General features: G+C 36.4%; 1 non-coding gene across 1 annotated transcript; it reads left to right on the top strand.

Annotated features, from left to right (window-relative positions):
• The first annotated feature begins 539 nt into the window (after positions 1 to 539).
• LOC148571124 (small nucleolar RNA R71) lies at positions 540 to 647 on the top strand. Its single transcript, XR_015907894.1, has one exon. It is a non-coding gene; the product is annotated as a small nucleolar RNA R71 (small nucleolar RNA).
• The last annotated feature ends 4,786 nt before the right edge of the window (positions 648 to 5,433 follow it).

Here is a 5,433-nt window from a genome sequence, read left to right as displayed (position 1 = left end):
GTCTGTTGCTGAGTGGATGATGGAAAAGGCTTGCTATTGCTAAACCTGTTTCTTCCACCATTATTAAAGCCTTGTTGAGACTTTTGATCCTTCCATGAGAGATTTGGGTGATTTCTCCATGATGGATTGTAGGTGTTTCCATATGGTTCACCCATGTATTTTAACTCTGCTATTGCAGGGTTCTCAGGATCATAAGCTTCTTCCTCAGAAGATGCCTCTTGAGTACTCATGGATGCAGCTTGCATTCCAGTCAGACTCTGAGAAATCATATTGACTTACTGAGTCAATATTTTGTTCTGAGCCAATATGGCATTCAGAGTATCAATTTCAAGAACTCCCTTCTTCATAGGCGTCCCATTACTCACATGATTCCTCTCAGAAGTGTACATAAACTGGTTATTAGCAACCATGTCAATGAGTACTTGAGCTTCTGCAGGCGTTTTCTTTAGGTAAATGGATCCACCTGCAGAAGTATCCAATGACATCTTTGATAGCTCAGATAAACCATCATAGAATATATCCAGGATGGTCCATTCTGAAAGCATGTCAGAAGGACACTTTTTGGTCAGCTGCTTGTATCTTTCCCAAGCTTCATAGAGGGATTCACCTTCTTTCTGTCTAAAGGTTTGAACATCAACTCTAAGCTTGCTCAGCTTTTGAGGAGGAAAGAACTTGGCTAAGAAAGTCGTGACCAGCTTATCCCAAGAGTTCAGGCTGTCTTTGGGTTGAGAGTCCAACCATATTCTAGCTCTGTCTCTTACAGCAAAAGGGAAAAGCATTAGCCTGTAGACTTCAGGATCTACTCCATTAGTCTTAACAGTATCACAAATCTGCAAGAATTCAGTTAAGAACTGAAAAGGATCTTCAGATGGAAGTCCATAAAACTTGCAGTTCTGCTGCATCAGAGAAACTAGCTGAGGTTTCAACTCAAAATTGTTTGCTCCAATGGTAGGGATAGAGATGCTTCTTCCATGTAAATTGGAATTAGATGCAGTAAAGTCACCAAGCATTCTCCTTGCATTATTATTGTTGGGTTCGGCTGCCATCTCCTTTACTTGTTCGAAATTTTCAGTAAGGTTGTCTCTGGATTGTTGTAATTTAGCTTCTCTTAGTTTTCTCTTCAGAGTCCTTTCAGGTTCTGGATCAGCTTCAACAAGAATGCCTTTTTCTTTGTCCCTGCTCATAAGAAAGAGAAGAGAAAAAGAAAAGAAGAGGAATCCTCTATGTCACAGTAAAGAGGTTCCTTATTGTTAGTAGAAGAAGAAAAGAAGAAAAAAAATTCGAACACAGATAGAAGAGGGGGTTCGAATTTGGTGAGTGATGTGAGGAAGAGATGTTAGTAGATGAATAAATAAATAGAGTAAGATGAGAGAGGAAGAGAATTTTCGAAAATTATTTTTAAAAAGAGTTAGTGATTTTCAAAAATAGCTTTTGAAAAAGGTTAGTAATTTTCAAAAATTAAAATCAAAAATTAAAATAATTGGTTAATTAAAAAGAATTTTTGAAAAAGAGGGAAGATATTTTCGAAAATTAGAGAGAGAGAGAGAGTTAGTTAGGTGGTTTTGAAAAAGATAAGAAACAAACAAAAAGTTAGTTAGTTAGTTGAAACAAATTTTGAAAAGATAAGAAGTTAGGAAGTTAGAAAAGATATTTTGCAATCACTTTTTTGAAAAGGGTAAGATAAGAAGATATTTTTGAAAAGATATGATAGAAATTAGTTTTTGAAAAAGATTTGATTTTTAAAACCTCAATTAATGACTTGATTCACAAGAAATCACAAGATATGATTCTAGAACTCAAAGTTTGAATCTTTCTTAACAAGCAAGTAACAAACTTGAAATTTTTGAATCAAAACATTAATTGATGATGTTATTTTCGAAAATATGATGTAAGATTAAGAAAATGATTTTTGAAAAATATTTTTGAAATTTTCGAAAATAACTAAAAAAAATTGAAAAAAAGATTTGATTTTTGAAAAAGATTTTGAAAAAGATAAGATTTTTTTTTTTAAATTGAAAATTTGATTTGACTCATAAAAACAACTAAATTTTTAAAATTTTTGAAAAAGTCAAATCTAATTTTCGAAATTTTAAGAGAGAAAAAGGGAAAGATATTTTTTTTTATTTTTGAATTTTTATGATGAGAGAGAAAAACAAGAAAAATGATGCAATGCATGAAAGTTATGGATCAAAACAATGAATGCATGCAAGAATGCTATGAATGTCAAGATGAATACCAAGAACACTATGAAGATCATGATGAACATCAAGAACACATTTTTGAAAAATTTTTAATGCAAAGAAAACATGCAAGACACCAAACTTAGAATTCTTTAATGCTTAGACATAAAGAATTCAGGAATGCATATGAAAAATAATAAAAGACACAAAACATGCAAATGCAAAGATCAAACAAGAAGACTTACCAAGAACAACTTGAAGATCATGAAGAACACTATGAATGCATGAATTTTTTCGAAAATATGCAAGATGAACATGCAATTGACACCAAACTTATAACATGACTCAAGACTCAAACAAGAAACACAAAAAATATTTTTGATTTTTATGATTTTCTAAATTTTTTTGGAATTTTTTCGAAAATTATTTTGAAAAAGAAAAATAAGGATTCCAAAATTTTTAATATGAATTCCAGGAATCTTATGCTCTTTAGCCTAAAGCTCCAATCAAAGGGTCAGGCATGGCTTAATAGCCAGTCAAGCTTTAGTATGTAACTCAGACATGACACGCCTGACATGCCCTACACAGAAGAATTAGACATGGCTTTACAGCCAGCCAGGTTTCCACATGCTTCATGAAACACTAGAATTCATTCTTAAAAATTCTGAAGAAAAATATATTTTTTGAAAACATTTTTATTTAAAAAAAAATTTTTTTTTTCGAAAACAAAGGAGAAATTTTTGAAAGAATTTTAAAAATTTTTTGAAAATAAAACAAAAAGAAAATTACCTAATCTGAGCAACAAGATGAACCGTCAGTTGTCCAAACTTGAACAATCCCCGGCAACAGCGTCAAAAACTTGGTATGCGAAATTGTTACTTAGGTTGTGAATTATTGTTCGAAATTGATTCCCTGGCGATGGCACCAAAAACGGATGCACAAAACCATGGTCTAAACATATCTTCACAACTTTGCATAACTAACCAGCAAGTGCACTGGGTCGTCCAAGTAATACCTTACGTGAGTAAGGGTCGAATCCCACGGAGATTGTTGGTATGAAGCAAGCTATGGTCACCTTGTAAATCTCAGTCAGGCGGATATAAAATAGTTATGTAGTTTTCGAAATTTAGTAATAAAAGTAGGATAGAAATACTTATGTAAATCATTGGTGAGAATTTCAGATAAGCGTATGGAGATGCATTCGTTCCTCTGAACCTCTGCTTTCCTGCTGTCTTCATCTAATCAGTCTTACTCCTTTCTATGGCTGGCTTTGTGTAAGAATGTCACCGGTGCCAATGGCTACTTTCAATCCTCTCGGGGAAAATGATCCAAATGCTCTGTCACAGCACGGCTAATCATCTGGAGGCATCACCCTTGTAGTTGGTTGCATCCTATTCCTCTCTGTGAAAATGGTCCGATGCGCTGTCACTGCATGGCTAATCATCTTGGAGGTTCTCGATCATACTGGAATAGAATTTATTATCCTTTTGCGTCTGCCACTACGCCCAGCACTCGCAAGTTTGGAGTTCGTCACAGTCATTCAATCCCAGAGTCCTACTCGGAATACCACGGACAAGGTTTAGACTTTCCGGACTCTCATGAATGCCGCCATCAATCTAGCTTATACCACGAAGATTCTGATTAATAGATCTAAGAGATACTCATTCAATCTAATGTAGAACGGAAGTGGTTGTCAGGCATGCGTTCATAGGGAATGATGATGATATTCACGTTCATCACATTCAGGTTGAAGTGCGAATGAATATCTTAGAAGCGAAATAAGATGAATTGAATAGAAAACAGTAGTACTTTGCATTAATCTTTGAGGAACAGCAGAGCTCCACACCTTAATCTATGGAGTGCAGAAACTCTACCATTGAAAATATATAAGTAATGAAGGTCCAGGCATGGCCGAATGGCCAGCCCCCAAACGTGATCAATAGATCAAAAGATAATCCAAAGATGTCTAATACAATAGTAAAAGGTCCTATTTATAATAAACTAGCTACTAGGGTTTACAGAAGTAAGTAATTGATGCATAAATCCACTTCCGGGGCCCACTTACTGTGTGCTTGGGCTGAGCTTGAAGTCTACACGTGGAGAGGTCATTCTTGGAGTTGAACGCCAGCTTTTGTGCCAGTTTGGGCGTTGAAATCCACTTTGTAACTTGTTTCTGGCACTGGACGCCAGAATTGGGCAGAGAGCTGGCGTTGAACGCCAGTTTGCGTCGTTTAAACTTGGGCAAAGTATGGACTATTATATATTGCTGGAAAGCCCTGGATGTCTACTTTCCAACGCAATTAGAAGCGCGCCATTTTGAGTTTTGTAGCTCTAGAAAATCCATTTTTAGTGCAGGAAGGTCAGAATCCAACAGCATCAGCAGTCCTTCTTCAACCTCTGAATCTGATTTTTGCTCAAGTCCCTCAATTTCAGCCAGAAAATACCTGAAATCACAGAAAAATACACAAACTCATAGTAAAGTCCAGAAATGTGAATTTAACATAAAAACTAATGAAAACATCCCTAAAAGTAACTAGATTCTACTAAAAACATACTAAAAACAATGCCAAAAAGCGTATAAATTATCCGCTCATCAGTCCTTAAACCTCTCCCATGTTTCATATAGAGTCTCACCATCCTGCTGCCTGAAAGTTTGAACCTCAGCTCTCAGCCTGTTGATTCTTTGAGGAGGATAGAATCTGGCTAAAAATTTGTTCACCACATCTTCCCAGGTTGTCAAACTCTCCTTAGGGAAGAATTCCAGCCATTTAGATGCCTTATCCTTGAGTGAGAAAGGGAATAGAAGTAGTCTATAGGTGTCAGGATGAACACCATTAGACTTCACAGTATCGCATATCCTCAGGAAGGTGGTTAGATGTTGATTGGGGTCTTCTTGGATGCCTCCTCCAAATGAACAGTTGTTCTGAACAAGGGTGATGAGCTGTGGTTTTAGTTCAAAGTTATTGGCATGTATGGTTGGCTTTTGAATGCTACTCCCACAGTTTCCTGGGTTTGGGTTGATGTAGGAGCCTAGAACTCTTCTCTCTTGCCCAGCATGATTTGCTAGACCTTCTCTGCCCTGGTTGTGAGCCTCTTCTTCGTGAATGTTCTCCATATTCTCCTCCATGTCTAGTTCAAAGTACTCTTCCTCTTCCTCAGCACCCACTACTCCTTTTCCTCTTGCTTCCCTCCTTAATGTAAGGAAGGTCCTCTCAGGTTCAGAATCAAAGGAAGTTGAAACCCCGCTTCTCCT

Source organism: Arachis ipaensis, chromosome B3 (genome assembly GCF_059453495.1).
Source record: "Arachis ipaensis isolate K30076 ecotype BB chromosome B3, ASM5945349v1, whole genome shotgun sequence".
NCBI lineage: Eukaryota > Viridiplantae > Streptophyta > Magnoliopsida > Fabales > Fabaceae > Arachis > Arachis ipaensis.
This window is presented reverse-complemented; position numbering and strand designations above follow the sequence as displayed.